The sequence below is a fragment of the Tupaia chinensis genome, unplaced genomic scaffold (assembly GCF_000334495.1).
Source record: "Tupaia chinensis unplaced genomic scaffold, TupChi_1.0 Scaffold000473_1, whole genome shotgun sequence".
In the NCBI taxonomy this organism is placed as follows: Eukaryota; Metazoa; Chordata; class Mammalia; order Scandentia; family Tupaiidae; genus Tupaia; species Tupaia belangeri.
The window spans coordinates 4,217,316-4,242,105 of record NW_006159982.1 but is presented as its reverse complement, the minus strand read 5'-3'; the positions used below and the strand labels follow the sequence as shown (position 1 = coordinate 4,242,105).

The 24,790-nt window shown below is 36.7% G+C and overlaps 1 protein-coding gene across 3 annotated transcripts in view; it reads left to right on the top strand.

Annotated features, from left to right (window-relative positions):
* The window catches only part of GPATCH2 (G-patch domain containing 2), a 189,688-nt gene that overhangs the window by 48,023 nt on the left and 116,875 nt on the right, over positions 1 to 24,790 (top strand). The window lies entirely within an intron of this gene.

Here is a 24,790-nt window from a genome sequence, read left to right as displayed (position 1 = left end):
AGTGTAAGGATTGTAGAATGCTAATTCTGACCCCTCTTTTCAAATTTATAACATTCACTTGCTTTCTAATTTTTAAGTTTTGTAACCCTATAGTGATTTGTTGTTATTAATGCATAGCATTTATTTAGATCTATAAGGTTTACCAGATTCTTTCTCACAATTTTAGCTTATTTTTGGAGTTTCCTTACAGGATCGTTTTTCTTCTTCTAGTATGTTCTTAGGTCTTTTAGTGAAATTCGTTTTTGTTGTTTTTCAAGAGAGATTTTTGCTATAGGGTACATGTACTCATTCAAGAGACAGGAAGGCCGAAAGGGAGAAATCACCCCCTAAGGGGGTGGCCATGAAGATTTTTGCTATAGGGTGCATGTACTCATTCAAGAGACAGGAAGACCGAAAGGGAGAAATCACCCCCTAAGGGGGTGGCCATGACACAGTCCTTTCTCCTCCATTCTCCTCTCATGATTTCGGCCACACATACTTACACACCCGGCATGAGTTTAAGCCACTGGGGCTGGAACTCAAACTGTGGTCAACTCTGTGGAAGACCAGCGATGTAACCGTTATGCCATCTGCTGGCCCCCTTTTAAGGAAATTCTGAAGCTGTCAAATATTCTGTTTTTAATCTGAAACTGAATTTATTTCACCCTTCTTTATAAATAATAAGTTTGCAGTTATATAATTTTGGATTAAATGATTATTTTCAACACTTAGAAGGTACTCTTATTGTTTTCTGGTATTCATTGTTGCTATAAGAAATCTGTTTTCAGACTAATGAGATATAATGTATTTTATTTCTTCCCTAACTGCTTCATGAAAAAAAGAAATTATGTCTTTGTTATTCTGTTATTTCACAGCAGTATGTAGAAGTGTGAATTTATCTTGCCTGTTTTATGTTGTTCTCCCTATATCTGAGAATTCTTAATCAATTATTTAAAAAATTTCTGTCCTTATACTAATATTGCTTCTCTTTTGTTATGAGTCTATCTTTTTAGAATTCCAAACAGACATATGTTGGACTTTTTCACTTTATTCTCAATGTCTTTTTACCATTTTCTTCTGCTTTCCACTTAATTGTCTTTCTGTGCCTCATTGCAGGTAACTTCAGCCTTCTCTTCCAGTTAACCAATTCTCTTTTTATTTTTGTCTAATCTATTCTTTAATTCTTGTATTCTGTTAATGGGCTAATACTTTAAATAATTATTTATGGAATGCTAGTAGTCTTTTATTACCCATGTTTTTACTGTATTTTATTTAAAAAGAAAGGAGTTAAGGAGACTTAAAACATTCTAACAAATGCCTCTATAATAAGATCAGCCATGTATATGGTATCCTTACAATGAACGATGTTTTTCAGTAGTTTTATTTCTGTTGTAGTATAAACTCTGCAGTCTCAGGTACTTCTGTTAATCTTAGGTAAGTATATTTTATATGCAAATGTTAAGTGAGAGTAAGGCTCTGAATATGTAAGGAACTAAGCCAGTTATTCAAATCATTAAAGCTGTCTCTGTTTACTGACATACTGCCAAGTTATATTGTGAGTTATTTATATACCTGTCACCTTCTTCTGGTCTTTCATAAGACATGATTTAATGCATAATCTTTAGCTCTACAATATTTTGATGTCAAAGCATTCTTTTTTGGAACATTATGCAGTATTTTATGCCAACCAAAATGCCATATTGGCTATTTTCCTTTTTTAAAAAAAGCAAAATGGTTATATTGCCTCCTCTATTATTCATTTTTTGAGCTTATTGCCTGCATTTCTTAAAATATTTTTATAACTTTTTATAATATGTCATTATTTGAGGAAAAATGTTAATTGATTTATCATGTCTAAATAATTCCCTTATGTGGAAACTATCTTTCTATTTTTTGGGGGGGGAGGGGAGAGGTTTTTGCTATAGGGTGCATGCACTCACCAGAAAGAGAGAGACAGAAAGACAGAGAGCGAGAAATCCCCCTCCAGGGGGGTGGCCACGCTGCAGTCCCTTCTCCTCCATTCTCCTCTCGGGATCTTGGGCACGTATGCATACGCACCCAACAAAACCTATCTTTCTAATCACTATTAGCAAAAACATTGTGACGTTATGGTATTATGATGACTTTAAGGACGCTGCAGTCCCTTTTCCATTCTCCTCTCAGGATCTTGGGCACGTATGCATACGCACCCAACAAAACCTCTTTCTAATCACTATTAGCAAAAACATTTTGACATTATGGTATTATGATCACTTTAAGGTAATTTTTATGAAAATACTTGGCCAAAATTTTTAAATGTTCTAGAATTGTAAGTTATTTATAATAATTATAAGATTGATATAGTGCTTTTCTTTCAAGTAGTTCCAAGCATTATACAGTAGCTTTCCAATTTTAGCTTTTCTCTGACAGTTAATACCTAGCGCAGAACTTTGCAGGAAAAAGTTCAGTGGGCAATGAAACAGGAAGAGGGTGACGAAGAAGAGGAATATAAAGAAAAGTAGGGGAGAGTAACCAATGTAGACTAAAGCAATAATGCTCAACCCATGAAGGCCATTGGGTTCCATGTTTTCAAGTTGCCTCATGTAACTTTTATCTATTTAGTTCCTGATTTTCACCTCTTAAGGCCAAAAGGGTTTTTTGTTGTTGTTGTTGTTAGAAGGGAAAAAGATCAGGACTTTAGAAAGCATATTTTCCAAAATTAGCCTTAAGATGAGAAATGTATACTTTTTTCTAATTGCCAGAGAGCATGTATTCTTGCCAGAGAGAGAAATATAGAGGGAGACAACACTCCCTCATAGTGGAACATGGTCACACTGCAATCTTTCTCCATCTCTTCATGCTGTTCAGATATAGGGCATGCATACATGCATGCATGTGTATGTGTCTGGCATGTTTTTAAAGCTGCCATTTAAGCTACTGGGGTCTGCATTCATACCATGGTTGGCCATGTGGGATTCAGCTTCTATTAAGCACTAGGCTATGGAGCTGGAGTGCCATATTTTGAAAAGTTGTATGTTTAAACATCTGATAGTTCACACTGTTCTCCAGAGGAGCACTCTAGAACTAGGCATTCATATGTGTTCAGATATTTATATCACCCAGTCACAATGACATATGCTCTCCCACACATCTGGGTGGGAAGTAAGGAGGGGTGGAATCTCATAAACTCTGCCCAATTCTTGCTTGTAGTATGGTATATAGGAATAAGCATTGGACTGGATACAGATTCTTGTTTTAGCCCTGCAACTAATGAACCACATGAACTTAAGTCTGTAACCTCCTTTAGTTTCAATTTTCTGTCCTTCTGTCTTTGTCTTCTAATTTGTCATTTATCGAGGGACTTTTCTGCAAAGTTCTGTGCTAGGTATTAACGTTTAGTTCTAGGTTGCTTATCTGTAAAATGAAAGTTCTGAAGTAAATGGTTTCTAAGATGTCAAGTTTCTAAATTTATTAATCTGAGGATCAATAAAAATATGTGAAAGATAAGGGCAAGAGAAATAGACTGATGGTATGAGGGTAAAAACTCTTTTCCCCAAGTATAGAACAGTGTTTTTTATTTTGTTTTGTTTTGTTTTTTTTAAGAGGTTTTTGCCATTGAGTACATGTGGAGACAGACAGACACACATGCGGAGAGAGACAGAGACAGTGAGAGGGAAAGTGAGAAGTTGCCCCCAAGGGGTTTGGCCATGCCACAGTTCCTTCTCCATTCTTCTCCTGGGATCCTGAGCACTCACACACTTGCACCCAGTGTGAGTTTCAAGCCACAGGTTCCTGGATTCAACTGCAGTCTACCATGTGGGAGTCCAACAACATAACCATTTTGCATATGCTGGCTCTAAACAGTGCTTTTTAAAATGTAATCTTTCTCTAAATCATGGGGAATGGTGGGGGTAGCTGTTGTTAAAATATAAATTCGAATTCAGCAAGTCTTAGGTAGAACCTGAGCTTTTCCTGGCCAGCCAGCTCTCACATATTACTGATAATGCTAGTTTGGTGTCTCCACTTAAGAAGTAGCAAAGCTTGAGAGAAAAGTTGGGGAAGGAAAAGATTTTTAAAAAGGAAAGTGATAGAATAAAAGAAGATTACTGCAGGCAAGTGAAACAAATATTCATTTCTGGTACTGAATCCTGAAAAATATGTGTGTGTAATAGTACAATTATTTAGTAAACATGATAATACTTCTTTTCAGAGTAAATCTTCAAAATCTATTGTGTATATTATATATTCAACACATCTTAATAGTCACATATAACTAATGGCTGGCTACCATATTGGCTAGCACCGCTAAAGCCTTTTGACCATATAGAAAAATCACTGAGTTTGAGGGGTACTTTCATTTCTTCTATTTCCAATTTCATTTGGAAAGATCACAATAGCTTATAGTTGTATATAAAAATAGAACTTTTTATCAGCAGCAGATAGGTGGTGCCCTGGTTGCAGGCTTTGATGGATTCTCAATGAAATTCAGTTTATCTGATACTTACAAATATATTTCATTAACTTTTGTAAAGTTTGCCTTATATGTGACATAAAAAGTTAGAAATATGATGGTCAAAAATTTAGTGTTTGGCATTCACCTTTAAGTGTTGGTCAACCCCAATAATATGTCTCAACATTTAAACTCTTAATGATTTTTATGTGCTAAGTGCATAGATTTACTGCTGCAGTTTGAACATTTTTAAATTAAAATATATCTTTCATTCTGAATGTATTGATTTACACATCTCTGTGTCAATATTAAGTCAAGCGAATTTTCCAATAAGTTAAAAAGATCTGGCAGGGCAAGTTAAATTTATTAGATTTGCTAGAGGTTTTCCCTTGTCTGTGTTTGGGCATCTCTTTGCTTTTTCATTTTTGATTAGAATTTTATTTTAAAAATAGTGCTGAAAATTTAATAACACACTCCTATGCCTCTGTTATTTATGATTATTCCCCTCTCTTAAATGAATTGCCTTTGGAAATCTTAACATTCCTTATTACATTCTTGGCATTTTTTGCTACTGTTTTAAAAAAGTTTATTTTAAATGTTCTTATGTTATCATTGTTTGGATTTTATTCTAAAACCTAAGTCATATTTCTTTACATTTATTTTTTTATTTTTTTTTATTTTTTTTACATTTTAGCTTAGGAGGATTTATACCTCTTTTAAAAATCAGACTGAAACATTACCTCAGCTCATTGGAAGTATGAAAATGTTCCTGTAAGCTTTCGGCATAATCTAACATAATTTCAAAGTAGTCATTTGAATAAAGTATTTACTTTAGTTATTATAAATAAAAACTTTGTATATTTTCAGCAATCTAGAATATCACTTATTAGGTACTTAGGGATTATGAAAGGATCAGCCACTCTCTAATTACGTCCTAAGAAGATAGGTATTGTTAGTCGCTTTCAAAAATTTATTATTTATCTTTTCACAAGAGAGGAAGAGAGAGAGAGTTATCCCCAGCAAGGTCCTCATGCTGTAATCCAACCCCAGCCTCACCCAGCCAGGATTGTAGGCACATCCTTTCCTGGCATGGACAAGGAGGCTCCAGACCCTGAAGGAGGGGCCTTCCTGTGTAGATCCAGTTGTGTTTCTGCTGCTCCATTATCTGGTCTTAGTAATTGGAAATCTTAATTATCAAGCAATGCTAGTCCAAGTTCATTGATATAGTCTTCGGATTATAATTTTACATAGATGTTTTAGGCTTACATAGATGTACTCATATGTATTATATTATGTGCTATTACTCCAAAATTGACTTTATAGGAAAGTAGGTATTAAATATACTTAATATCAAAATCTGTGAATTGTGTAGCAAGAAATAGATGGCAGTTTTATTTAATCAGTAAGACAGTGTTTGTAAATGGGTAAAAACCTTGATGTAAGAAGAAAATGGGACCAAAAGCTCAGATCACTATTTTATAAAGTAATCAAGATATGGAGGAATTTATTATTATTATTTAATTTTATTTGTCATTATTATTATTTTTTTCAGTTTGTCACAGAGCACATGAATTCACCAGAGAAAGACAGATAGATAGAGAGACAGTGAGAGAAAGTGAGCAAGAAAGAAAGAAAGAGAAAAAGCAAGCCACCAGGTCTGGGACTTGAACTGCAATTGGCCATGTAGGAGTCTAGCACTTTAACCACCATGCCACCTCCTCCCCTGAGAAAATTGTTTTTATTGAAAACACCAAAACCATTTTTTTGGTCCTGGTTATATTATTTGCAGTTCAAATCAATAATGTTTCTGTTGTTAACTTTTATCTGGGGACCAGCAGATGGTGTAATGGTCATGTCTCTGAACTCCTATGTAGTAGACCATGGTTTGAGTCCCAGACCTGGTGACTTAAACCTCATGCTGGTCTTGTATGCCTGCATGCCCAAGATCCCAAGAGGAGATGGAGGAGAAAGGATTGTAATGTGGTTATCCACCCTGGGGTGCGTGTGTGACGGCGGGTGATTTCTTGCTTTCTGTCTCTCTCGGAAGTGCACATGCCCTATAGCAAAAATCTCTCTTAAAAGACAACGACAACAACAAAACATATCTGTCCACTGATTTTGTGATTTTATTTTATTTTTTTAGCAGAGTGAAAGTTGTAGTGTAAAGACAAAACTGAATTTTGTTTGTAGACAAAACAGCTGTCTGTTTTCAATACAAATGTAATGCTAACATTTTATAACTAAAGTTGATACTCATTAAATACTATACTAAGATTTTTACACAAGCATGTTCATTTAACTTCACAACAACCATAAACATAGGAACTCTCTTTCAGTTTTAAAGATTAAAAAATCAAGACATAGGTTAAATAATTTTCTCAAGGTCACAAATTATAGCAAATGGCAGAGCCCAGAATTGAAATTAGGTCTCTAGAAAGTCAAAGATCATGCTCTTTGAATATTACTGTATACTGCCTTCTCTTATAATAGGAGCGTTTTAGTTTTCTAATCAGCTAAGTTATATTCTCTTTACTTTCTGAGAAAAGATTTTCAAAATTTGATAGGAAAATTTTCTGACATAAAATATAATACATTTTTAAAAATATTTTATTTAATTATTTACCAGTAGTCTTTTATTTATAGACAGGTGCAGAGTTCTATTAAATCATTGCTAAGCTGTTGAATATATACTTATATAAAAACATTACTCTTATATGAAAATAGTTACATATTATCCAGTTAGTAAATAAAATTTGTATTTTCTCATGCATGATATTAGCAATAAATTTACTTTGAACATTCCTATTTCAGAATGGAAAAAAAAAAAAAAACTTAGCGCAACAAAAACAAAACAGTGCTGAAAAGCCAAACTATGATCACCACTGCTTGCGATATATTCAGTCATCTGCTTAATCCTTATCCCCTTCGCATTGTCAATACCCATCTAATTCTACTTTAACAACAGTAATTGGCTGATGGAGTAGAAGATATAGATTTGTTTTCTTGATGACTCCTTGACTTTTTTCCCTCTGGTAATACTAATAGAATTCCAAATCCGTACTGGTGCGATCATGTCATGAGTAGGTCAACAGTCATGTCAAGGTCCTATTGGAAACCTCATAGCTTCCTATTTCAGAATGGAAAAAAAAAAAAAACTTAGCGCAACAAAAACAAAACAGTGCTGAAAAGCCAAACTATGATCACCACTGCTTGCGATATATTCAGTCATCTGCTTAATCCTTATCCCCTTCGCATTGTCAATACCCATCTAATTCTACTTTAACAACAGTAATTGGCTGATGGAGTAGAAGATATAGATTTGTTTTCTTGATGACTCCTTGACTTTTTTCCCTCTGGTAATACTAATAGAATTCCAAATCCGTACTGGTGCGATCATGTCATGAGTAGGTCAACAGTCATGTCAAGGTCCTATTGGAAACCTCATAGCCAACATCTTAATTTAGACTTAGCTATCTTTTTCACTTGTATGTGCAATTGTAAGCAATTTTTTCAAGTCTCAACTCTCCATTATACCAGAATTCATTTAGTTCAAAGGGAGATAGTTCTGCATGTGAATTATATGACCAGCTACAATGGAGTAAATAGAACATATAGAAATCTGGGAACCTCATTTGCATGGTAATATACATGTGTTTCTTTTTCGAAGTTACATAGGTTGAACAAAAAAATAGAGAAACCATTACCTATTTTATTTTTGCAATCGGTCTTACTTCATGACATTATGTAATTTGTGGTAATGAAATGTGAATGATTTAACAGTATTAAACGCTGAGAAAGTATACTTTCACTTTAAATGGGGCCTTGATCATTGAATTATTACCAGCCAGTTTGTCATCACTGTTCCAATTTTATTTCATTGCATGTGACAGGAAAAAAAAATGTATCCATAATAAGAAAATGCATTTTTTAATTATTAAACTACCCTGATTTTTTAAATGGGAGGTATATAATTCAGGCAGAAGGATTTCAAATACTGAACTATAGATATATAAGTGAATGGATGTGTATGTATGTATATATTCATCTGTGAGTATATATATGCCCTTTATATCTTATGTTTCTGCTTATAACCTTGATTATTAAACACATCCCATAATGGGAGGTATATAATTCAGGCAGAAGGATTTCAAATACTGAACTATAGATATATAAGTGAATGGATGTGTATGTATGTATATATTCATCTGTGAGTATATATATGCCCTTTATATCTTATGTTTCTGCTTATAACCTTGATTATTAAACACATCCCATTCAACTCTAGCTTTCTTTTTTCTTTTTTTTTTCTTTTTTTTTGTATAGGAAGAACTTCTGCATTCACTGTATTTTGGGTATAATAGATGAAAATAACTTGAAACTATTAGGCTTGGATTTTTTAAAATTAGAATTTTGAAGGAATTAACTGAAGTAGAAATTGTACATTAAAAGAAGCTATGAGCTTTTAAGACTTACAGAAATGAACTAATATAAACACTTAGAGTGAAGATATTTCGATATCCTATTTTTTTAAAATTTTTATTCTAGTATTCTTTTATTAAGTTGAAATCAAGAGCAGGATTTTTGTTTATTTGTTATCCTCCACGTGTAGATATTGTACACATCCAGGAGCAAGGCGTTATTATCATACTAATAGGTTTCTGGTACTGCCATTTATTTGTTTAGAAGGCCAAAGCAATCAAATTGGAAGCACATAAAGAATCAGTAACACTTTTCTCATGTCATGATGCATCGATCTTTTAAATCAGTTGTATTTTAAATCGGAGCCACCCAGAATTCTGCCAGTAAATCCAAAATTTTGATTAGATTAAGTAAGTTTACCGAGTTTTGTCTTTTTCCTAATACCATTTGATTTTTTTAGAGCAGAATTGCTTCCTTCTTAAGGTCATGATTGAGAATGTGCTAATTTTGAGATGATTTTTAATGCCATTCTCAGGGTTGTATCATGTACTTACGATAACTCACTGTTACAGCCTTTTCCAGGGCCAAAGGAAAAACAAAATAAAACAGAACTTTATAATAAAGGAGGGGGAAATGATCTTTTATGTTTCAGATTGAATAGATGAGACTGATGTTTCCTTTATCTCTGAATTTCTTCTTGAATCTTGCCTTTCTTTGTAACCTAGATAAGTATGGTCTTTGGAGTCAAAAGTATTGGGACTCAAAATCCTGGTTGGACCTGTCATGTATTGACTGATTATTTGGGACAATTTATGTAACCTCTCAGCACCTCGGTTTCTACTTTTGCAGATAGAACTAGTACTGTTTACCTGGAAAGTTTTATGAGAGAGGAGAGGTTGAATGTTGTAACATGTGTAAAGTACCCAGCAACATGACTAGGTCATCATAGGTGCTTAAAGATGTCAATATTTTCCCCTTCTTCCTTTTAGATTCATAATTAGACCATTTATTGTTTTTTGTCTCACTTTTATAAATTGCAAGCTAGTCATCCATAGGCTGCTAAACTAGGCAGTAGCCAAACACAGTCACTAAATGTCATGCCACATTTCAGGCTTCTATAAAAAGGGCATTTCTTGGACCATAACTCTCATCTTGGAGCTCTGTGGGATTCCCAGTCAGCTCTGTCAGCTCCAGGCTCTCCCTGGGGCAGTTATGGGCTTCTTAGTTTCAATCTAAATTTCCATGGCAGTTTCCAGGGCACAGGCTGGGGTGGGACTTGGGGAAAAGCAGACCATTGAGAAAACAAGACCATCCCAAATGAATGTATAAAAACCTTAAAAAGGCGCACTTTGTATTTCTACACCTCAAAGCACTTTTCCTTGGTCACAGTATTTATCCATTTGTGCACCATATGAGAAACATTCTATTCTCAAAAATAATATTTCGGTGTTAAATCTGTCTCAGAATAATCATTATTTGCCTTAATAGCCAAAGGGGAGGGGGTCCTTTCTTGTATCTGCACATACCTTCTGTTTCTCTTTCAAAAATCATCTCTGCAGGTACCATTTTTGCAAAGCAAACCATTCTCATGTTCTCTGCAAAATAATTAAGTAAACATATTTAACTAAGTCATTAATTGAGCTTTTCCTACCACTTGTTCTATGAGCATTAAAGTCAGGCCGTTAACATTATTTGAGCATATTTCTGTAGTATAATTAACAGCTAGGATAGGTTGATTCTGAAAAGGACATCTAGCAGTTTTGACACTGAGAATTAATTATAAGAGAAAAGACAGAATTGTGCTCCAGCAGAATTACCTAGCAGTTCAAAACATAAGCAGTAACCTTGGACTCATGGAACAAAAAAATGACACTCCTTTTCCTGAAGTCTAGCTTGTAAAGTTTATTTAGACCACTCATCTACTTGTCTGCTCTTTTTTCTCCATTTAATTAAATTTAGAAAATAGTTCTTGTTTTCTTCAACCATTCCAAAGTCCATGTTTGTTAAATAAAATAAAAAAAGAAAAGTCACATTTTATGTGTGTTTGTGTTCAAATGGTTCAGATACTTATCAGAGGTCATTCATTCTAGGAGAAAGGGGATGACATTCAACTTAACATTTCTTCCCCATTTTAAAGAATATCTCTTTAATTGACGAGTTGAAAACCATGTTAGTCGTTTGCAAGGAATTGGTCACCGTAAAATGCTGGCACTGTATTTTGCTGATTTTTTTTTTTTTTTCTAAGTGACCACAATTATTTTAATGCTTTTAATGCAATTTTCCTCATTTTACCACAACAAAGGCCCTCTTCAAATGTCTTACATTGGTTAATCCAGAGAAACACTGTGATAGTGGGGTTAATTTTGAGTGCACAAAGAGCTATTGGAGGGTACAGAGAGGGCATCTGTTGGATAAGCTTTCAATATGATGAGAATGATAACAGATCTGCCACTTGTGCAAAAGACAAGTAATCTTTTACAGTATTTGACTTTAAAAAGTGTCGTTTTATTTGTTTAAAAAGCATATTTTAGATGAATGGGTTATGGACTTTCGTACTAGACTGCTTTTCTTCTTGCATTCTCCATGTTTCAGACCTTTGAATATCTGCATTTTCTTTAAATATATCAAATTTATGAAGGTACTCGAACACTTCAGTTGCCAAGGTTTCTTCTTAATTCTTACTCTTAATCTTCCCATCACTCAGAAAAGTAGCTTTTTCTCTTACATGGTGGCCATATGTGTACCCAGTTGTTTGGGAAGTCCTCTACAAGCCTTAATAACTGGCCTCATGTCAGACAAACTAAATCGGAACCTCTAGGGTTAGAACCCAGACCCTGGAATATTTTAAAAGAGCTTTGGTGAGTCTAATGTGTAGTCAAGGGGAGAGAACTACAGATGAAAGAATTAGGAAGACCTGTGATTGAATTCTGGTTCTTCATGTATTCCCTTTGGGACCTTGGGCAAATTATTTAAGTCTTAAGTAATCTGTTTTTTCATTGGCATTGGTATACAGATTAAGGATTATGGAGCACCTCAAAAATGGGTAGTGGGTGTTCAACAAATACAGGGTACCATAAAGTCCAAAAGCAAGAGAATACATTTTTTTAAGTTGAAGTTGTTCTTAATGAATGTGATGAGTGTGTGTGTGTGTGTGTGTGTGTGTGTGTGTGTATGTCTTTCTTTAGTTTCAGACATGCACACACACATGCTTGGCTTTTCTCAACCCAGAAGGTCTCAGATTTGAAGGAGTTGGCCACGTGGGATCTGGCCACCTTAACCATCAGACCACAGAACCAGTCTGTGATTCCTCGTTGAAATATCATGCTTATTTGTTTAAAATCCTTCAAGTCGATGCCAGAAATAAAATACTGTTGAATTCATGGGATATTCATTACTTTGAAGCAGCCAGGAACGGTGGTGGGGACACGGTAGAGAGCCTTGTCACATCACATTTAGACTATGTTATATTGAAAACCTGTTTGAATTTATACCTAAACTCATAATTTAGACAGACTTTTGTCAAGGTAGAAGTTTTCCACTTTCTCAAAGACAGTTTGTGTGTGGAGGGGGAGTAAGGTTTAAGATAAATGCATGACTTAATGTCTCTATTACTTTTCTTCTTTTTAGTTAAAGGCTGAATTTCAACCTATTAAGATTTTCTTTTGGATCTTGATTCTGGCCCCTAGCATGGTCTGGTATCATTAAATGTGAGAAGTATATATTCTATATTTTCATTCTTTGACTTTGAAACAAATGCTGATTGAACTTAAGAAGCCACTCATAGCACCTGGTAGCCAGGCATTGGAAACTTCTTTACAGATTTATTCTATCAGTTAATCAATTCTCTTTTCTTAAGATTGTTTAACTCCGTAATTTCACCTAACTAAAGTCTTGGCAGGCCAAGTTTACTCTCATTGTCACAAGGGAAACCATTACAGATTGGTTGATACTCCTGAAATTCTGATACTGCCTGTTTCTACCATCCTTCTTCCAGTAAGTAACCTTACCAATAAAACTAAGTGACATTTTCTTCTAGAATTTATTCTTAGTAAACCCAGGCTGGCATCTGGTGATTCCCTTCTTTTTCAGTACTCATAAACTTTAATAATACAATGCAGGGACCAGCAGTTAGGATAATGGCTATGTCGCTGGACTCCCATGTGGTCGAAGTCTCGGACCTGCAGTTCAAGTCCCGGACCCAGTGGTTTAAACTCAAGCCGGGCGCGTGTGCGTGCATGCCCAAGATCCTGAGAGGAGAATCGGAGTAGAAGGGACTGTGGCGTGGCCATCGCCCCTGGGGGGTGATTTCTCGCTTTCTGTCTCTCTGTCTTTCTGGCAAGCGCACGCGCCCTATAGCAAAAACCTTTCCAAAAATAGAAAAAAGAAAAAAAAATAATACAATGCAGGGAACCAGCAGTTAGCGTAATGACTATGTCGCTGGACTCCCACGTAGTCGACCGTGGTTTGCATCCCGGACCCAGTGGCTTAAAACTCACGCCGGGCGCGTGTGCGTTCGTTCCCAAGATCCCAAGAGGAGAAGGGAGGAGAAGGGTATGCGGTGTGACCATCCCCTCTGGGGGGTGATTTCTCGCTTTCTGTCTCTATGTCTCTGTCTGTCTGGCGTGTGCACGCGCCCTATAGCAAAAACCTCTCCAAAAAAAACAAAAAAAGAGAGAGAGAAAAAGGAAAAAGAAAGAAAAAAAAATAATACAATGCAGAATTTTATCTCCACTCGCCTTCACTTTGTTGATAATTAGTTTTAGATCTGACAATTTACTGGTACAAAGAAACTGAAATTCCAGGATATTATTTGAAATATCTTTGAATACTTACATAAGCCTAGAGATTTGAGCTTAAAAAAAAAAGTTCTCAGGCCAGCACCCTAGTGCTGTGGTTAAGTGCCATGTGTAGGGAGCTGGATCCTACATGGCCACTCACCATTCAAATCCTGGCTCCAAAACCGTGCTGGGCATGTGTGTTAACATGTCTCAAATCCTGACAGGATGGAGAAATGGAGGAAAGCACCCCACAAGGAATATGTTCTCTCTCTTTTTTTTTTCCCTGGTGAACACATGTGCCTTTTGGCAATAAAAAAGGTTCTCATTTCTCTGTCTTGCAAAATATTTGTAGAAGGATTTAGAGTAGAACTTGCATGAGAATTGAAAGGAACACTAAAATCCCTTCTAAGTACTTGTTTTGCATTATATTTCTTATCTCATTTAGGGATCAAAATATGTTATCAAGGGGGAACCAGCAGTTAGCGTAATGGCTATGTCGCTGGACTCCCACGTAGTCGACCGCGGTTCACGTCCCGGACCCGGTGGCTTAAAACTCACGCTGGGCACGTGTGCGTGCGTGCCCAAGATCCCGAGAGGAGAATGGAGGAGAAGGGATTGCGGCGTGACCATCCCCCCTGGGGGGTGATTTCTCACTTTCTGTCTCTATGTTTCTCTCTGTCTGTCTGGTGAGCGCACACACCCTATAGCGAAAACCTCAAAAAAAAAAAAAAAGAGTTAAAAATATGTTATCAAGGTAGATATTGTTTCCATACATTTACTGATGAAACTGAGCCTTAGAGAGAAGAAATAATTGACTCAAAACTTTGAGGATTTGCAGTATGAGTCTATCGTCTCTGTCATTTATACCAACTCTCTAAGCAGTGAATTTCTTCCTTTCCTGTTCATTTTCTTGGTTCAAACATTGCCAAAAATAAATTAGAATCCCATTCTCTTTTGCCTCTAGCATTTTCCACCAGCTCATTTATATTGTGGGCTCTTGTCTTCCTGGTATTCTGATGAGTCTATGTTGGCTTCATTCCATATGCTGTAAATACACTTTTTTTTTCTTTTTTAATACATATTCTTTTAACATAGGGGCTTATTTGGTCCATTATCTTAAATACTGGCTTCATAAAATTGGTTGCCCTCCACTCCCAGCTTCTGATTTAATGAAATCATTCCTTGCTTTTTATTGAGAATTTTGACTAGAGTAACATTATGTTTTTTAAGTTACAATTTCTATTAGTATTTTTAGATAAATCAAATGTATTACTTAACTGATTAAAACTGTGTGTTCCAAAATGTGTCTGCTCCCATTCTGTCATCTGATCTAGTCTTAAATTTCGGCCACTGCTCTTCCTGTAGTTTTTTCTTAAAACAGTAAATAGCAATACTGTCTTTTTATTAGGTTGTTGGGAAAATCATGATGTATTTTTCTATGCTTTCTACACAAAAATGCTTCATGACTTTCTAGATAACCCAATCTTTTACTCATACCGTAAACTGTGGTGTCATCCATCATTCCTCTTATCTTTTCATAATGTTTTTAATCTGTCAGTAATATTTACTGGATCTGTCTTCAAAAGTATTTGGAATCTAACTCAGCCTATGGCCTAGTGGTTAAGGGAGCTGGGTCCCGCATGACTGAGCACAGTTCTTTTCCTGGTGCCCAGTGGCTTGAAAAATCCACCATACCTGTGCATAGCGTGTGCCCCAGATTCCAACAGGATGGAGAGATGGAGAAGAGATTGCAGTGTGACCACACCCACTGGGGGTTGATTTCTTCCTCTCCCTCTCTATCTCTTTTTCTCTCTCTGGTAAGCACACATGCTTTGTAGCAACTCTGAAAACAAAATGAAGCAGATGTATTCAGAATCAGACCCTTGTTCTAACACTGCTTCATCTCTTCTAATTTTTCCAAAAGCTGTTGGTTTCGCCTTTGCTCTCCTACAGTCTATTCTCAAAACAGCAGGTGGTGTGACCAAGTTAAAATGTAAGTTTCATCATATCATTCCTCTACTCAAAACCCTCCAATGACTTCCTGTCTCATTAGAATGAAAGAAGTCCTACAGTAGTTTACAAGACAAGAGCCTACCTACAACACCCACACCCCCTCAATCACTCTGACCTCCTGCTTGGCCCTTTGCTCACTTCTCTCCAGCAACACTGGCCTTGCAACCTTGCAACCTTGCCTGCATGATCCCAAGATAGCTCTTCCTTCTCCTTTACTGCTCTTCCACTGAGTACATATTAATCAATGGCTATCCCTCACCAGTTTGAGGGATCTCACTATTTATAAACTACAACCTTCCCGTCCTAGTCCTCTCAATCTCACTTCATTGCTTTATTATTTTTTCCATACTAGTTGTCTGATATAGCATCTCCTTTCACCAGAATGTAGAGAAACTCCATGAAAGCAGAGATTCTTACAGCCTTGTTTACAACTGTGTGCACATAGCCTAGAACACTGCCCTACACATGGCAGGTACTCAGTCGATGTATGAATGAATAGATGGATGCTGTACTTAATCTTAACCAAAAGACTAAGAAGCATTTATACTTACAGTTTTAATCCTTTAACATATAAATATGCATTGATATCCATGCATTTTAAAAATGGTTACATGATATTCTATCCTGCAGTTATAAAGTATGTTCTTTGTTTAAGATCTTCCTTTTATACTGTTATAAGGAAGGCTTTGACGAACACCTTTGTGAATGAAATATTTTCCCATCTAACACACACACACACACAACTACATCTTTAGAATAAGTTACTTCCATAGAATTACTTTGTTGAAGACTGTAGATACTCTTAAATATTTAAAGGCAAAAGACTTACCTGGGCCAACCTCATAGCATAGTGGTTAAGGGAGCCAGATCCCACTTGGCTGACTATATAGTTCAATTCTTGGCCCTGGCAAGTTGAAAAATATGCCTTGCATGTGTGCATCTGTGCCCTAAATCCCAAAAGGATAAAGAAATGGAGGAGAAGGACCGACACCTCATTGGAGGGTACTTTTTCCCTTTCTCTGGCAAGTGCTTCTTGTGCTTTCTAGCAGTTAAAAAAAAAAAAAGACTTTTACCAAATTATCAGTTGTATCTAAATAACTCTTTTTTCAAACATTCCTCAACATTACATTGCATGTGAATAGTTCTTCTGTATTGTGTATGTATGCTTACAAAGCAGATAAGACATAAGGAATAGAATTTGCACTGAGAAACAGCCAAGGTAGGATGCTTGTACCCCATCCATCACAGTTGCATTGTTTTAGTGGCTTTGCTCTTTATCACAGATGATTAAAAAATGTATAAAGCATTACATTAGTGATAATGCTGATCATGAATTGGAAAAGAAAGGCCAATACTCTTAAGCAAATGCTAGATGTAATTAAGAGCTGTGTTTGCTGAGTGATGTTTAGATTTTATAGCTATACACTCATAGCCATAAAAATCCTTTTAGTAGTTAACTGTTTGCCTGAAAATAACTATGTTATTGTGATTCTGAAAGCCTAATTTTCCAACCACATGTTTCCCATCGAAACAATTGCTTTAATAGCATTTAAAAGAATTGTGAAGTTTGCTAGGAGTAAAACCCCAGCAATAGCAAAACTGGCCATTTTTTTAGTTCAAATGTATACTTTCGTGTTAAATGGAAAAAAAAAAAAGGACTCTCCATGTTATAACTGCACATTTTATCTTTTATCTTATTTTTAAGATAATTAATACTCAACCTTTAACTACTAATTTAAATATCACTTTCAGCTACACACCTTTATTTTTCGCAGAGTGATCTGACCAGTTAGATGATTAATGAAGGGATGCAAACAAAAGAATGAATATTTTGGGGCCAGCAGGTAGCATGGTAGCTAAGGCACTGAATTCCTACATGGCTGACTATGGTGCAACTCCTGAACATGGGGGCTTGAAAATCACACTAGGCCTGTGTGCATAAGAGCCCAGAATTCCAGGAGAATGGAGGAGAAAGGATTATGGCATGGCCCTCTGCCGTGGGGTGTGATTCCTCACTTTCCCACTCACTGTCTGTCTCTGTCTCTCTCTCTCTCTCTCTCTGTGAGGTCATGTGCCCTATGGCAAAAACCTAAAACAAACAACAAAAAGATAATGAATGTTTTCCTACGAATCGTTAATAATTACACTGATGAATTTTTCCATATACTGGATGTGATACCTGTTCATATCCTTTGTCTAAGCATTGATTTGTATGAAGTGCATATAAAAAATATAATGCTATGTCTGTCATAGTTGTGGTAGTAATGAACTGTTTCTGTATACACAGTAAAGACCAATAGGAGTAGTACATAATGCACTTTTAAAGTTAATGGTAGGAGAATTCTTAAAGATTAAGCAGTTTGCCCCTCCTACCACATAGAATGAATGTCCAATTGATAAGACCAGCCAGACAAAAGAGAAGTTAAAAGTTTTTACTTAGCTTTACTTCATACCTTTTCTCTGTATTTAAATTGTTGGTGTGGAGACTAGATGACAGTGAAATATATGAGCTAGAAGAAAGTTCCAGGCTAGCAGGTGGTGTGGAGGTTAGAACTGGTTCTCACATGGCTCACCACAAGGTTCAAATCCCAGATTTAGCGTCTTGAAAAAAACACTGAGCACATGTGTCCAAAATCCCAAGAAGGGATTGCAGGTGTGGCCATCCACCCTCGGGGGTTGATTACTCACTTTCTGTGCCTCTCTCTCTTAATATCTCTTTTTCTCTCAAGTGCACACACCCTATAGCAAACTTTAGGGGAAAAAAAAGAAGCAGCAGCAATTTTCACCTACAAGATATTTAGTTAGAACTAGCAAACTGTTGGTTTATTCATCTTCATTTGGAATAATTTTTGACTGTAAATATTACATAGGTTAGATCACACAGAAAAGCATAAAACTTTCTTTTTGATACATCTTATTCCCTAGAATGGTTAGTTATCTGAAAATGTAGAGGTGTTGATGAATTATCTTAATGGTTAGGAAAAGATAGAGAAAACTAATATCCCATGGATATTTATATCCTGGTTTACAATGTTAAAGTAACCCTCTAGTAATGAAGCTGTATGTGAAATGTATCCATCATGTATATATATATATTTTTTTTCTGGAGAGATTTTCACTGTAGGGCGCGTGCGCTCGCCAGACAGACAGAGAGAGACATAGAGACAGAAAGCGAGAAATCACCCCCCAGGGGGGATGGTCACGCCGCAATCCCCTCTCCTCCATTCTCCTCTTGGGATCTTGGGCACGCATGCACACGCGCCCAGCGTGAGTTTTAAGCCACCGGGTCTGGGATGCGAACTGCGGTCGACTACTTGGGAGTCCAGCGACATAGCCATTACGCTAACTGCTGATTCCCCATCATGTATATTTTTATTCCTTATTCTTTGAGAGTATAAGATAAAGGAGTTTTTAGGACTATTTTTGCTAATCACTATTGTGGTCAATGAAATAAAACTGGAAAGTACTGTTTCCTTTTTCCTAAGGGATCTTCTAAAGTTTCATGCACAATTGTGACTGTATTTTAAAAAATGGGAGTTCTTTGCTTTGGAATATATTTATCAATACATTCGCTTACAAAGTTAATTTTTTTTTCTCTACTAACATACATTGGATATAGATAAATGCACTAGCTTTTATACATTTGCATGTTTGAAGTTCAGTATTTTATATGAAGATTTAAGTCTTGGACTGAAGCAATTCCAACGCCTTGAGGTTCTTAGGATTCTTACGGCCACCTGTATTGTCAGTAACAAATAATTCAGTGACTAAAGTCTCAGTAAGTTATTAGTCAAATTAGAATTGCCTTTTAGAGTTGAACATAAAATTTAATGATCAGCCTATTTATGACAGCACTGAGACCTTCCAGTTTCTGTTTCCTGCCCTCATGATCTTTTAAATGTTCTGTTTCTTTTAAACTCTCATGCATAGTTTGGAGGGAGAAGGTAGCTTTTAAATGTAAGCTAAGAAGTTTTAAATGTAAAATCTGTAAAACAGGTAACAGAGCCTTTTTTTTTTTCTATAGGGTATATATACTCTCCAGAGCCAGAGAGATAGCGGTAGATGTAAAATCTGTAAAACAGGTAACAGAGCCTTCTTTTTTTTTTTTTTTATAGGGTATGTATACTCTCCAGAGCCAGAGAGATAGAGGTAGAGGGAAAGTCAGAGATAGGATGCCATGCCATAATCCCTTCTTTTCCATTCTCCTTTCAAGAACTTGGGCACATACACACACACGCCCAGTGTGATTTTTCAAACTGCCAGGTCTGGGACTTGAACAACAAAGTCAGTCATGTGGGATCCAGTACCTTAAGCTCCACGCCACCGTCTGGTCTCAGAGTCATCTTTTTATGGCATCATATGTGAAAACTTAGCACAGCCAGCACACATTTTTTTTTTCTTTCTTAACATGTAAATATGTTTAGAAAATACGTTAATAACTTATTATATGGATGTGTCTAAGTCAGGAATTTGATTTTTATTCCTCGATTTTTCCTTATGAAAAGAGATTTTTTTCTTTATGAAAACTCTTAAAATAGATTGTAGGCATAGAGAATTTCATATCCTTGGTTGTTCAACACAGAAACACCTACAGTATTTTTTGGACATAAAGCAGAGAAAAGTTGAGGCTGAGATGGGGGAAAAATGGGACCTCCTATCCTATTTTGAATATGCTTTCAGAGAGTTGCTGGAAGGTAAGCTTTGACTCAGTGATATAATATGTGGAGTCAAACTGAGTATTTGCTGTGCTGGAGAAAACTAATGGAAACATTCACTTGGGGTAAGACAAATGGTATTAAATGAGAAAACACACCATGAATTGCAAATGGAGCTGAGTTAATTTGTTGCTACAGTAGTGTTGCCCTACTGTTAAATGAAGGCTGTGTAATTATCTTGCTGGCAGAGATAATGTCAAAACCTCATTTCTCCTTACATGCCTCGTTTTTACATGAGGGCTAATTGAGCTGCAAGGTGACAACTGATTATATATGGCTATCATCGGGTCCTCTTGCTCAATTTGCAAATACCCTTACCCTTTTTTTAAGTGAGGATTTTTTTTTTTAAATCAGACTTCAAGTAAGGTATTAAAGAAACTTTTTGAACTCTTTGAGTAACGTCCCTATCTATAAATTATTCTGGAGTAAATTATCCTTTCTACACACACGTCTTTAAATTTTTCTCTGCTTTCTCTTGATATGCCTGCACACTGTTGTTGAAGAAAATAGCAACATTAGTGTGTGTGTGTGTTTCTTTGTAGAATATTATACTTATGCCCATTGCTCAGGCTAATGTTACTTGTTTTCTGTTTCTTTAATTTCTGCACATTCTTTTAAATCTCAAAATTAGAGTTTAATAGGAAAAGGGACTTTATTTATTTCTTGATGTCAATCAAATTAATATCTTGATTCCTGTCTTGTGAATACTTAAGACTGTACTTATTAGCCTGTCTTAGAATTCTCTCTCAGCACCATGGTGGGTCTTAGTTGAAAGATGTTTATCTTAGAACTTGTCTCATTAAGGTTAGTTTAGTCCACAAGAAGGCAGTATTTTATACAGTAATATTTCCTACTTTTTAAGTTTGAAGGGTTGAATAGTATTACTACTTTTTGTCACTTTTGGTCTTTCTGTATATATACTAGACAATTCATTGTCTCCAGGAAAAGGTTTTTATAGTAGCTGTATAACTGCAAGTTCATGTGAATGGACAAATTGCCATTCTGTTGGAGAATTCCTAGCTTAATGTAAAATTATGTAAAGGAATTTGAGCTGGGTTTTCTTTTTTTTTTAAAGATTTATTTAACTTTATTCATTTTATTTATTTTAATTTGACAAAGAGAGAGAGAGTCAGAGAGAAAGTGAGAAAGCGAGCAGCCAGGTCCAGGACTAGAACTGTGGACCACCATGTGGGGAGTCCAGCGCCTTTAACCAGCACGCCATCTGCCGGCCCCAGAGCTGGGTTTTCAAATGAGTAGCAGGAAAGGAGATTCCCCCTACTTGTGAGATAGTCTGAGTTTGAGAATACTGATTGGATAAGTGGGGGATTCCTATTGGGTCATCAGAAAAGTTATGATACATTTTTGGATAGAAAAAAAAAATATGTCATGACTTTTCAGACAACCCCGTTTAATCTAAGTATGGGCTAGAGTTTAATAGAAACTCCCTAGCACATTACCAATTTGCCTAAAGTCATTAGCCATAACAGCAAAAGGTTAATAATATAATAATTGTCAAATATTTTATAGTATTTTTATAGTCTTCCAAGTTTACTACTAGAAAATAGTAGGGATAATTGACCTTTACTGTGTGTTTCCTTAGGGCCAAGTGTTTTAGTGAACCTTCACAATAACTGCACATGGAACTTAATATCATCTCTTTTTTCTTTCTTTTTTTTTTTGGTAGAAATTTTTGCCTAAGGGCATGTGTGCTGGGAGTGGGGGAAGAAGACAGGGAAAGGGAAAGTGACAAATTGCCCCCCCCCGCCCCTCCCCTCCCCGAGAGGATGGCTATGCCCTTATTCCTTCTACTTCACTCTCCACCTGGGATCTTGGGCGCACATGCACAGGTGCCCAGCATGAGTTTCATGCCCACCAGGTCTGGGACACACTGCGGTCCACCACATGGGAGGTCCATTGATGTAACCACTATGCCAGCTGCAGACCCCAACGTCATTTCTTTTTAACAGATGACGAAACTGAAGTGCAGAGAGCTTAAGTGACATATTCAGGATCACACTGCTGTTGAGTGACTCATACTAAAAATAAACCCCATGGTTTGGGCAGACACATCTATCTCCAGTTTATTACTGAGCACAAGGACACTCAGCGAACTGAACAGTCAGTTTCAGATTCCACCATTAGTACATGCAGAACTGGTTTATATACTGATCTTATTCTGGGCCCATTGTTGCTCTTTGTTATTTTCCCTTCATATTCTGAAAACCAGGCTTTATATGTTCTCCATCAGCATTTCTCTGTCTTAGTCATTTTCCCGACTGTGTTTCATAAAGCCCTTGATTCATATAAGTTGTCTCAGGTCTAGTGAAGGTGCCCAAGGAGGGTTAAAACAGTAGGTATCCAGCCTGCCATCAGGTAGTAATTCTCTCAGGCTTAGAATTCTGAGCAAGATCTTTACCAAGAAAACTTCCACTGTCTAAGTATTAAAAAATATACTTCCTATTCCATGTAACCATGTGACTAGAACTCTTTTTGTATCTGCTTATAAAGTCTATAAACCTGAATACTATTTCTTTAAAAAAAAAAAAGGCAGGAGGGGGGCATCCTGTGAGATTTCGAAGCCATGGGGATTTCTAAGCATGTGGAATTTCTCCCCAAGCACCGAGGCACTTTCCAGGTCATTTGGAGTTGCTAGAGTTGAGCAGGACTCCTGGAAGAAACCCCCAAGAGCCACGCCCCAGAGAGGAATTTTCTGTCTGGCAGGGCTTGCCATTAGCAAAGATCCTCTGGGTTCAGAAGCAAAGCCTCTCAATCCCTAGACACACCCTCCAGTTGAGAACGCCTGTGAGCTGTGCACCCCAGTGTCCCTGTTACCTCTTGTGCTGGTCGAGGACAAGAACAAAGGCTGTGATCCGGGTGATGGGTGCTTAGTCTGTAGGGGTGCCCCTCAGACTTTCGGTGAGCCTTCTGGGCAACTGCAGTTCCTTCAGTACAGTGAGGAAAAGACCAGGAGGAAAGAAGAAATCCCAGTGTTTAAAGACCAGATTTTGAAAATGAACTTAGTACAAATCCAGATTTGAAAAGAATAAACAGTATTATCTGTGCACTTAGAAAAGAAAAGGAGTTTCTGCTGAAGGTGGTGGCCTTGCCTGAAATGGATTAAATATGTGCGTACACATCAATGAAAAAATGTCATCATAAATCTTTTCTCTGCTTGAAGTGCCACATATTTTTCAGTTTTTTATTCTTCAGATTTAATTTTATCTCAGTAAGTGTTGTGCATATGTTTTTTGATAACCCTTTTCTTCGTTTCTAATGACATCAGAGCTCTCCCTGTCAGCAAAGCGGTAGTGTTCGTTATTATTTTATTAAGTTTCATAGCAGATGCAGTTATTTACCCCCATGGTGAGTTGTAATTTTAAATGTTTGGGTTGATTCTGCCTATAAGGGAGAAAAAATCATGTGTAGTACAGAAATGACTTTGAAAATTGCAGCATTTCAAGAACGTGTAAATACACATGCTATTTTTTTTCTTTGCCAAAAGCAAATGGAATTCCTATAGTTATCAAAACTTTTCTTTCAGATTTCCACTACTCACTTGCCTTTCAAAGAAGGATTGGACTGGCTGAGTTCTTTTCTCCTACCCTGGCAAATAACTTTCCCACTGTCTATGCTAACTTAAGTTTAACATCTTACAAAGGGATTGCCCTATAGAGGAAGAAAATGAAAACAACTGATTAGTGTCTGGAGAAAATGAAAATAGCTGTAAATCAGTGATGCTTTGTCACAGCAATTTCACCCCACATGGGAGACAGTCATTTTTGGTTTTAAAAACAGGACTGGGGTTGGGAACCAGCAGTTAGCGTAATGGCTATGTCGCTGGACTCCCACGTAGTTGACCACGGTTCGCGTCCTGGACCCGGTGGCTTAAAACTCACGCCAGGTGCATGTGCGTGCGTGCCCAAGATCCCAAGAGGAGAATGGAGGAGAAGGGATTGCGGCGTGACCATCCCCCCTGGGGGGTGATTTCTCACTTTCTGTCTCTCTGTCTCTCTCTGTCTGTCTGGCGAGCGTACGCCCCCTATAGTGAAAACCTCTCCAAAAAAAAAAAAAAGTTGTAAAAAGAAAAAAACAGAACTGCGGGTTAGGGGCCAGCAGGTGGCATGGTGTTTGAGGCGCTGGATTCCCACATGACTGACCACAGTTCAAGGCCCTGACCTGGTGGTTTGCTTTCTTTCTCACTTTCCCTTTCTCACCCTGTTTCTGTCTGGCCATATTAATAATAATAATAATAACAAATAAAATTAAATAAATAAATAATTCTTTAAAAAAAAATCATGCCAGACACATGTGTGTGCACACCCCAAAACCAAGGCAGAGAGTGGATGAGAAGGGATTGCGGTATCGTCATCCCCCAGGAGATGATTCCTCACTTCCTCTCTCACTTGTCTCTCTCTGTCTCTCTGGCAAGCACATACACCCTATGGCAAAAACAAGCA